General features: G+C 38.7%; 1 protein-coding gene across 1 annotated transcript in view; it reads right to left on the bottom strand.

The window, feature by feature from the left end:
• ZNF407 (zinc finger protein 407) overlaps positions 1-12,168 on the bottom strand; it is a 398,590-nt gene that overhangs the window by 142,769 nt on the left and 243,653 nt on the right. The gene's annotated exons all lie outside the window — the stretch shown is intronic.

The raw sequence follows: 12,168 nt of genomic DNA, 5'->3' as shown, positions 1-12,168 counted from the left end.
TTACTTTTTATTACTAATACAATTTAGTTTAAAGCCTTCCCTGTACCCACTATAGTAGTGTCCAACTAATTAATTCAGGATAATGAATAGTCAAATAAAAGCAAATTAAACCAAATATTCAAAATTAAAATATTTTAATAAGTTGATAAGCACTATGCCACAGAAGAGAAACTATAGCAGCTTGATTTGACTGCCATAAATTGGTCTATACTTTTAGCAAGTTAATGCAACTAAAAAAACAGGATTACAGTATGTGTTTTAAATTATGATATAAATATGGAAGTGTATATTCTTTGCATAAAGGCTTTAACTATGATTTTACAAATTTTCTTCATCTCATAAGGGTAGAAAAAGAATCTCAAGCTCCAAATAATTAACTTTCTCATTTTGGGGTAAATGTGGATTACTTTAACAAATTAATCATTCAGAGTTTCACATATTCTTATGTAATTACCTTTTATAAAAATCCCTCTTCATTTGCTATATGTATTTATATTTTTATAACATTAGATCTTAAATGCAACAGGAGTGAAAATTACTAAATATTTTAGAAGTGTCATACAAAATATCTTAAGTGCTTCATTACTATTAAAATTGCCAATTAATATATTTATATAATGTGTGACATTATATTTGCACCCATTAACTCAGACTGACTTTGAAATTACTACATCATTTGATCATTGCTTACTGGTACTAGAGAATGACAAATATAGCTAAATACTTTGAAATGCACTGTAAAAAATATCATATCCGTATATCTCTTTGACGGGTCTTCATGCATTTAACATTTCAAAACCATGACAGGGATCTTATTTCTAAGATAAATTCCCCTATCTACTTATTTCTTCATGTATTTATTGTGGATCTAACCTTCTCCTACAAGAAATAAATAAGGAGGTTAAATAGATGCTATCTTTTAACAAATAGTTTCTCTAGACTGTATTACAACTTTATGAATGACAAAATAAATCCCTCATTTTTAAATCTACCATGATGTACATTTAACAAAATTACATCTATGAAGCCTCAATGCATGTGCTCTATTATTCATACGTAATAAAAATGTTAAACCAGAGCTTAGTGCCTGCCATGAAGTGACAAAAGCCAGATAACAAAGAACTGAGGCCATCGCTTGACTTTCAGAAAACCTCGTGTCTTCCGGTTTGCTTTATGAACATAAGTGCGTGTACTGGTGGCCAATGTAGAGAGTCCTTGTGAAGATTAAGACCCCCATCAATGGGGTATTTCCTGGGATCCCATAAATTCTGAGTCTCAAATACTGTAGACTAGCTGCCTTCATGCAGCAGGTCAGCAAGGACAATACCCACTGAGGGAGCCCTGGCCAGCTTCAGGTATGTCTTCAGGACTTCAGCTAATGAGCAGTGCCCCAGGGACCCAAGGAAAGGTGCCAGTGTGTGGGGGGACCCAATGAAAAGTGTCAGTGTGTGTGGGGACCCAATGAAAAGTATCAGTGTGTGTGGGGACCCAATGAAAAGTGTCAGTGTTTGTGGGGACCCAAGGAAAAGTGTCAGCGTGTGTGGGGGGGGACCCAAGGAAAAGTGTCAGCGTGTGTGGGGACCCAAGGAAACGTGTCAGTGTGTGTGGGGACCCAATGAAAAGTGTCAGCGTGTGTGGGGACCCAAGGAAAAGTGTCAGTGTGTGTGGGGACCCTAGGAAAAGTGTCAGTGTGCACTCCAGGTGGAGCCACAGGGACCCAAGGAAAGGTGTGTGTGTGGGGACCCACGGAAAGTGGTGCACTGTTGGTGGAGCCATGTCCCTGGTTACCAGGGGTTCAGATGTCTACTATGCTAAAACTTTTTGGAGTAAAGCCCTTTTTCAGGTGGTCGGCTGTGCTATGGAAGTCAGTTAAGATGTTATCTTTTAATGTAAATTCACATGCTGGTGAGTCGGCTCAGACTCCTGGCAACCCTGCGAATGAGTGAATGAGTGATGTCCATCATGTTCTGTCCTCAACAGATGAGCTCAGCTCCTGTGGACTCATGCCTACGGCTTCATTTATGGGGGCACTCCATCTCATACTTGGTAAATTTATAAAGTTTCCTAAAGTAAACTCTCAGCATTTTCCCAGCACTCGCGCTGTATTTACAGTAGGTTTCTTTATTTACTGTAATATGTGCTATTTTGTCATCAGCACCCCCAACATGTGGAAGGCCCTGGGCCTTTGTTCTCCCCTGTTAAAGCCAGTGGGGGACTCTCTCTGAGTCACTTGTGACATGATTTACGCTCACAGAGTCAAGGTGAAAATTCACATCTCTAGACTTAAAATTTTGAGAAGAGAGTACTAAATATCTTCATTGTTGGATTTATGACAAAAACTAAAAATTTTCATGGGGTGTCCCTGGCCATTATGTACAAAGTTAAACTAAAAAACTAGCAGGGGGCTGAATTATGACTGCATGAATAACACCACTCCCTTAACAGATACTTATGCTTCAGCAGAACTCTGTGAGAGCAATTGCTTGTTTCTGAATGTCAAAAGGGCAGACAAGATATGTCAAAATATATAACTTGCATTTTTAGTTGCATCCTTAACTTTAGCTTTTCATTATCCACAGAAGCCAAGTGTCCTAACAGGGGAGCTATACTTATTTTCTCAAATCATACTTTAAAATGTTATTTCAACATGTAAAAATCCTACGAGTATGATTATTCATTCCATTTATTAGTAACATAATTTTTAAAAATGCCCCTATCCCACTTACATGAAGATAAAAATATTTTGATGCTCTGGTACTTTACTACCTTATAATATTTAAAATATAGTAAGATGTATCACTAGCATATTTTTATGTTCTTTACTAATCTCTCCAATTCAGGATAATTTGGAATCTAATTGCTTTGGCGATGCTTTTACAGTTATATTGTACTATCTCTTTCTCCTAGAAAGCCTGTCTAGGTAAACAACTAAGAGACTTTGGCACAAGTACAGACGTGAAAAAAAAAATTATCCCCATTCAAATGTGAGCAACCTTAAATACCACCAGGGGAGAAAGTAAATAATGGGTTTAATCATAAAATAGAACATCATCGTGCAGGTAAAATGAATCGACTAGGACTATATTTATCAGCATATGGGTTACACCATCTCTGAAACTTAACAGCATTAAAACAAGTTAGATACAAAACTGTACCACTGATATAAAATTTTTCAAAGAAAGGAACAATATTAAACATAGACATATGAAATCCATGTGCAGACATTCATGGTATCATAACCTCTGAATACTGCTTGCTTCTGAGAAGAGGGGGGCAGGCGTGCATATGGGAATAGAGTGTTAACTATAACTGTATGATTTTGTTGTTTTTTTAAAAGAAGAAATCGAAGTGTATATGGCCATATGTTAACATCTTCCAAAGTGTTTCCATTGTTTCTGAAATTTTTCCAAATTCAAAATGAATATTTTAACTAAACTATCAAACAATATTTCACATCTTCTCTACATGACACATTGGACCAGACTTGTCAAATTAATAAGTCACACAAATTCACATCTGCAAGAAAGAGTGCAGCAGTAAGCCAGATGTAGTATGCACAAATGAAATTTATTAGAAGAACAAACTAAATTTTATCAAGATATTAAACAATAGTGCAGTTATTATCTTTCAAAACTGTGAAACGAAGTTGTTGACTGATCCAAAACTAAACTGATGTTGCAAAAACTTAATTGACAGGTATTGCTGGTCTTTATGAATAAACACAGAATACAGAACAGTTAAAACAATACAAGGTTTGTATGATTACTAGGAAAGCAGTCCAATGTACTAATAAATTTGTTCCAACAACTCTAAGTTACTCAAATACTACCAATGCACTTTCTTTGGATTAACAGCCTTTTTAAATTTATTATAACTTAACTAGAAGCCCGGTGCACGAAATTCGTGCACGGCGGGGGGTTGTCCCTCAGCCCAGCCTGTATCCTCTCCAATCTGGGACTCCTGGTTGATGCTTAACTGCTCCCCTGCCAGCCTGTTTGCCCTCAACTTCCCTCTTCTGCCAGCCTGGTCACCCCTAACTGCCCTCTCCTGCAGGGTTGATCACCTCCAACTGCCCTCCCTTGCAAACCTGGTCCCTCTCAACTGCCCTCCCTTACAGGCCTGGTCCCTCGCAACTGCCCTCCCTTGCAGGCCGGGTGCCTCCCAACTGCCCTCCCTTGCAGGTCGGGTGCCTCCCAACTGCCCTCCCCTGCTGGCCATCTTGTGGTGGCTATCTTGTGTCCACATGGGGGCAGGATCTTTGACCACATGGAGGCAGCTATATTGTGTGTTGCAGTGATGATCAATCTGTATATTACTCTTTTATTAGATAGGATAATTTTATGATACTATAATAAGAGATAAAATGAAAATAGAACATGATGGGGTCTTTGCCCAGTAGGGTTACCATATGAATTTCTGCTGGGCTACAAATATAACTCAGGACTCACTTTCTTAAACAAAGAAACACATAAAAAGGCAGTTAAAGATAACCACTGAAGGGCAACTACAATGCTCAACTAAGTCACATGAGCATCTTATGCTAAAGAGTTACCCAAGGATAACAAAGCCAAAGGGAGACGTTCCAGAAAGCCTGCCAAGATAACAAATGCAGTACCTATGAGCACCAGGACAGGGAGGGGCCTGCACAGGTCTGTCCTGGGAAAGAGCAAAGTAAAATGCACAATACTGCCTTGGGAGTTAAACTATTTATTCATGTAAAAAGGTGCTAAATCCACGTTAAGTACCCCAATATTATTCCACAGTAATCCTGTTCATCTTATTTCTATGAGATTTCAGAGTACTATAAACATGTTTCAACAAAATATGCAACTTTAAACTACATGTAAAATAAATCTCTTGCTGTGTTCTCTAAATTAAAAAACTGAAAAGGTATACTGACAGCTAAATAATAACTATGAAGACACTCAGGGTCCCTTTGGCCATTTTCTTCCAAATGTGTGTGTGTGTGTGTGTGTGTGTGTGTGTGTGTGTGTGTGTGTGAAGTCCACAAAAAATTCTGACTCAATGAATAAAGTTATTATATTCTGAAACCAAAATTATTCCATGATAACACTAGTATCCAAATTATTCACATTAAGCTAGAATTTGAGAGAGGCCTGTTTCCGATTACATACAAAACCCGAGCATGATTTATATCAAGAAGCCACAAAGACCTAAGAATAGAAAGGTTTCATTTACTAAATGTAACTCTTCAGGCTCAAGTGCAGCTTAGAGATGAAGCTGGAAACCTCCCGAGGGCTCTTACACAGCACCCAAGGGAGCTTGCTACTTAAGCCAAGAGTCTTGAGTGCATTTTTGCCCTGAACAGGTGATAATTAGCCTAATTAACAGGCTATATCCTTGTTAACTAGTTGGGACAGAAATTTAACCTTACTCATGCCAAAGCGTGTCATTTTAAAACCTCTTAAAATATCACTCAGATTTTAATTACTGTGAAATATATTTTTTAGCCCTTTCAATTCAATCCAAAGGTTGAAAAGCTTTGTGTCAAAATTACTTCTGGGAGGAGCATTAAGCAGAAGATTAATCCAAGGGTGACTTAGTCAACTAAGAACCAAGAGAATGACTACTCCTAAAGATAAGCATTCAAGGATTATAAGGACTATGCCCGCAAAGATTTGAATTCATTCTTCAAAATCTCATTCCTGTGAAATTTTTGTCAAAGAGACCACAAAGTCCAACCTGCCCCAAACCATCCTAGTGAGTTTGGTTGGAATTTCCCCCATTCCACTGCATGTGCTGTGTCCAATGCTCACCAGCATGACAAGTCTCTTGGATTAGGGTTAGGAAACGCTGTGTGAAGGATAATATTTTCTACTTGATGGGCCATCAGGTCTTTGATAAATTTACTCAGTGCTGCCTTTGCAGCTCAGACAGAAGTAGCCACAGACAGTCCATGAACAAACAAGTATGGCCATGTGCCAATAAAACTTTATTCACAGAAACAGCCAATCCCTGGCTTGGGTGACAGGTCACACCCCCCACCCATGACCACCATGGCAGCCTGATCTATAGGGAGTAAAAGAGCATGAACTGGGCTCTGCTGGGAAACAAAGGTCCACTAAGCCCCCTTCCTCAGGACCTGAGGAGTTGGTTTAGTCCTGAAATAGTTCACGTTCCCTGCAAGGCAGGGCTTTAAAACACCAACATGAGAACAGGTGGAAGGAATTATACTGCATATGAGACCCATTCCAGTCCCAGACTGCCCCATGCCTTTCAAACTGCCCCCTTTCAAGTGTATGGCAGAGCTGGAGGCCATGGAAAGTTGAAACAATTAACTAGCCAAAGAAGTCAAGTCCTGGTGCACAATACATATATTAAATTGCCAAAGTCCTCTAGTCTGGACTAAATAAAATTTTATCTCTTCAGGTTAGGTAAGAAAACAATGGATTTATGTAAGGAAGGTTAAAATAGCAGGTACAAATAAAGGACTAATATTACTGTTTAAATATTATGTAAAGAGAGTTTCTTTTAAATCATTGTTCTTAGTGATATAATTTGAGAAAAAAAATGACAAAATGGATTTCAAACCCATTTATATTCATCCCAAATACCTTGACCAATGTCTAGTCATTGGACATTCACAACACAACCATAAAAACCTTCAAATTAAAAGGGTTCACTATTTCTACATCAATTCATCAATAAAAAATAGTATGTGTTGGAATCTACAGTGTGTCTAGCAATGCTCCGTGTATGGTAGAACTACATGCCTCCCCAAGAGGAGCCAATGAATCAGTGGTCAACATGAATGTCAGTGAAATAATCAGAACACTAAGGTGCCACATTATGTTGGACTTCTTAACAAAGCCTTAAAAGACATTTAGAAAAAGCATCAGTGAATACAGAATGAAACCGTTGGAAAATCTTTCAGGTAAGGTTTAGGTGAGTCCAAAAGGACAGAACAGGTTAACTAATGGAAGCTGCAGATAATGACCAGCTTGGAGGCAGAGAAGATACGCAGACACAGGTGGGGGTGTGTGTGAGCAGGGAACCAATCCTAGTATCTGGGGGGAGGGGTAAAGAGCATGCTGCATCGAAGGGAGAAATAAAAAGTTGCATAATTTAAAGAGAATCAGATTAGCATGGCCCTGATAACTGGGGAGAGAAATTTAGCTTTGAGAGGAATAAAAGAGCCATCTCTTCTGTTTTTCTCCAACCTCCGCCCCCACCCATTCCTATACATTCCTTCAGTGCTTGCTTTACACAACTATTAGATTACAATTTTCTAAGGAGCTAAATGTGGGTTTACCTTTGAATAGTATCCATGACCAAACAGATACAGCACATATGCATACATGCCACAAATATGTGCATGTCTAGAAGAAACCCCACCAAAACAATGTCTACATCTGAGATTGATGATGAACTCTTTTATATTTGGCCAAGTAACACACAGTCTTCAAAACAGCATGTTAGCTACAACAAAGACTGCTGTGCTTCAAGCCATGTACCTACAGATGCACTAAACGTGGAATTTCAGGGAGCTGAGAACCTATCTCGTTTGCATGGCAATGAAAAAAACCTTTTACTAAGTGTTCAGATAACACTTAGTAACAGTCTCAAAAGTTATAGTATTAGAATGAACTGGTAACAAATATAAGTAAGATCGACTTTACCAATAAGACCAAAAAATAGGCTTACAGAGAGGAGAAAGCACTAATTAAAATATATCAAACACAAAATCAACTAAAGTAATTTTCTTTTAAATTTTAATATATTAAAATTAAACATATATTAATGGAAGCTGAGTATGAACCAAAACTTCTGTCCCAATGCAGAAGTTTTGTCAGCTCCAATTATCCAACAAAGACCTATTGGAGTATGAATAAGGCAAAGACCACATGGATGATTCTAAGTGGCACTTGGGTTCCACCCTAACACAGGAGATTTTAATGTTCACTAGAGCCCTGGGAGAGCCAGACACTGACATTAGTGTGCTCACTCCCTGACCTTGTGCATCAGTTACAAGACAGGACCATCACTATTTATCCCAAATGTGACTTCCTACAGGACTCAAATATACAGTAGGAAATGAAGAAAATATTTCCCTACAAAAGAAATATAAATTCACATTGAATATACATTACATATTTTTTCCTAAAATATATTGTTGTAATATTGAAACATGTCCCATAGATACATGTATTTATATACCAGCAAATACAGCATATTTGCAATTTATCCTGGAGGTCCTTACATCTCTCTTATGGAAAGAGAATGTCTAGACATTAGACTATACCTGCCAAATTTAGACAGCCCCCCCACCCGCCCCCCGGTGGAGACTGTGTGACTTGCCAGGCCTGGGAAAGGCAGCCTTTCCCAACTCAGGTGTTTTCCTGTCTTGGCCTCTGTCATCATTGCAGCCTTCTAGCATGTCAGGATGATCTAAGGGACCATTTGAGCTCAAGGTAAGATTAGCTGGAAGGCTAGAGATGTGTTGCCCAGTAATCTCAGAGTTCAGGACAGAATTGACCCTTCCTGAGACCTCAGCCCGAGGAGCAGCAGTTATAGCACACTTCTAGAGTAAATATCGGGGTATTTGTGCACTGGAGCGTTACCAAGACACAACATGAGTTCAGAAGATGAGTCAATGTGGATGCTGCCGAGCCTGACATGGATCAGAGCTTGCTTTAAATCATAAAATTATTCATATATGTAGAAAGATCATCTTGTAAGGAATGTGATTTGTTCCTTTCTAAATCATAAGTTCAGGGAAAGTGCTAAAATTAGATTCACATAAAAAACAAATTTTTAAGGGGATGTATAGTTGTGATCCAACTGAGAATAAGGAGTTAATAAGAGACAAGCAGGCTCTGGGGAGAAGGAGCGGCCAGGGAGAGATCAATGGGGGAAAAAGGAGACTCAAGTAATACTTTAAACAATAAATAACTTAAATTAAAAATATACAAGATACAAGCTGGCTCTCCACCATTGCTGCACTCTCCACTGTGCATTGGGTACAAAGTAGCCTGCATGAACCACGCAACACTGGGAATGCATGTGTCTCTGAGGTTTATCTGGATGGAATAGCCCTCTTAAATGCAGGGCAAAGCAATTAATGCCACTTCCTTCCAGTACAAAGAATCATCATTTACTGTAAAACTTGGATGTGTGTAGCTATGATTCCTCTTTTCACCAAGTAGATTTGTAAGTTTCATGTACTTCTCATATACACTAAATTATTTTGAAAAGATAAATTCAGATGGGCATCTATAGAGATCATTTATACTAATTTTTCAAATCTTCAACACCTCAAACAAAAGACTATGTGGAATAACATTATCATTTATTACATACCTTCCAGCATTCAAAATATTAAACTAAATTTCCTAATATAATTAAGTGTATGAGCAAAAACAACTGGAAGGATGTATGTAGATGATTAAATATATTTAAACTTGGCGGAAGTATAGAGTTAGGGAGGATAAAATACAGAATTGACTAAAACTATCAAAAGAAGGTTAACAACAGAAAGGACTTTTCAATTATGGGTTGGGAAGGAATAAAAATGAAAGTCAAAGTATTTGTCAGTTTAGACTTTATGATACAAAGAAAACACATCCATTCAATTCTTTATATTACTTATATCTTTGGATTAAAGGTTTTAGACCAAGCATGTCAAACTCGTGGCCCGCGGGCTGCATGCGTTTATTTGGCCCGTGTTAACCTTTGAGTTTGACATGCTTGTTTTAAACTGAAACACATAGAAATGAATTAAAGTCCAAGACATTATTCCCCCTAAGGGAATAATGAGGAAGCTTTGGGCTGAGTAGGAACGGTAGTGAAAGTTCTACTCGATCATGTCTCACTGAAGATCAGGCGGGGCCAGTGAGGCCAGAAGAGTCCCCCAAGCTCCTTGTGCCTGAGCTCTGGTCACCAACTCCTCACCACCCCACACCTCACTCTGGGCACATGGCCGCTCTGTGGCCCTCAGCTGTGCCCACACACTCCTATCTCAGGACACCTGCCAGACTCTGCTCTGCCTGAAACACCCATGTGGCACCTCTCCTCTTGTCACCTTATCTCTGAGGCTTCCTCTCACCACCTACCAAAAACTGCAATACAGTACTTCCCTCTTTTATGTCCCTGTGTCACCACTATTTTAATAGTGGCATGTGTGAGCTCTATTTCTCCTTGTTGAGTATCTTCCCATGCTGGAATGTAAGCTCCCGATAGCAGAATGCTTGCCAACTTTAGTTTCTGCTAACACCCCAGGGCCCAGGACAGTGCCTGAAGCATGGTCAGTATCTAGCAAATAGCTGTTCAGTTAATGGATTAAATACTGTAAAAGAACCATATCTACAGAATTAACATGCCACTTATCAAAAAATACACACAGGCCAAACACACACACACACACACACACACACACACACACACACACACACTTCTGAAATGACAAATAAATAGAATAAGTTGGGGAAGCACACAAAACTGGGAGCAGTAATTGTCTTTTGTGGGAAGTAGGCTGGGGAAGCCTGAACAAAGAGGAAGGTCAATTCTGGAAAAGCACTTTATATACTGCAGCACTGAAATTATTTACACACAAACATTCCATCTTTAAAAATATATATGTATATGCAAACAGAATTTGAAAAGCACAATTCTGAGGTCAATGGTGGAAAAAGGGGGACATATGTAATACTTTCAACAATAAAGAATTTTTAAAATAAAAAAATAATAAAGAAAATGTTCAACCAAAATAATTCTTAAATAAAATTTAAAGGAATCACTATTTTCATCCACTGTTGGTTTTTCTGTGCCATACTTATAAAAAGAAAGAAAGATGTTTTGTCCTTTCAATTTCTGAAGTGGAAACCTCACCATATTTATATTCAGACAGTTCAGACATCACCATTCAATGACTTTATAAGCTTATACTGTGAATGCCAGAGCTGACAGCTAATCACAGATACTGTCCACACAATTAAAGGATCTTCTGTTTGCCATGAGTAACCATATAATCATAATTGTAAAAGGGACAGTTCTGGGTGTTCAAAAAGAAGGCATTACCAGACGTGGAGACCAGCAGACCAGCTCTCCCTGAAGCATCCTGATGCTGCCGTGACTATGTGCCACTCATATGTCCACTCCACAACATCTCATGCACATGGACATTTTAGTTATTCTCTACTTTCCTACACGTACATGCCCTAAAAGATTCCATACAATTTAGGGACACATACAATGCTCTGTAATGTCTTAGTACAGTGGTCGGCAAAGTCATTAGTCAACAGAGCCAAATATCAACAGTACAATGATCAAAATTTCTTTTGAGAGCCAAATTTTTTAAACAAACTTCTTCTAACACCACTTCTTCAAAATAGACTCGCCCAGGCCGTGGTATTTTGTGGAAGAGCCACACTCAAGGGGCCAAAGAGCAGCATGTGGCTCACAAGCCGCAGTTTGCCGACCACGGTCTTAGTATCTTTCACAGTAGGATTATATCAAGGACATGAAAATGATGTACTAAGAAACATTTCTAAAATTTAATAATTGTATATAACTAAATTTTATCAAAAACCCAGAGCATGGTGAGAAGTTTCTGATAAATGACCTTCCCAATGACATATTTTAAACCACAAAGAGCTGTTGAAGGAGGCCAGGCCCAGAAGTGCGGTGGACATCATCCTGGACACCAACATGGCTGTGAAATCAATGCCTTGACTATTCCTTCAGCCTGAATTTCTAGACATGTACATGCAGCTGGAATAAAATAGTTCTAGAATATGTCTTAACAATAAAACCTAATTTCAACTGAATTTCCACCGAGTCCAGCCCTACGGATAAGGTGTAGGGAAGTCGAAGATTGTAAAGTGAAGCTACCAGAGGCTGTCCCTCCCCAGTACAGGAAAGAAGGGCTCCAGGGAAGAGTCGGTTGCCTATATCTGGATAAGATCAAGGAACCATCACCACTAGTGGGAAATTCTAGCTACATCCTATCCCAAGGCCCGTCTTTCTAAGTGTGGGGTCTATATGCATCCAAATGCTAGTTAACTCCACTGGAACAAAGAGAGCCAACTTCCAGGAGGCAGGGACTTCAGAATCTTTATTCTTTAATTATCTAATGCAGTAAACCAAACCAACAGAAAGTAACTCTAATCCATTCTTCTGGCAGTCATAGCTGCATAATAAAAAAACCAG

The sequence above is a fragment of the Cnephaeus nilssonii genome (assembly GCF_951640355.1).
Source record: "Cnephaeus nilssonii genome assembly, chromosome: 11".
NCBI classification, from domain to species: Eukaryota; Metazoa; Chordata; class Mammalia; order Chiroptera; family Vespertilionidae; genus Cnephaeus; species Cnephaeus nilssonii.
Note: the sequence above shows the minus strand (reverse complement) of the source record. Positions and strands in the feature narration are given on the sequence as shown.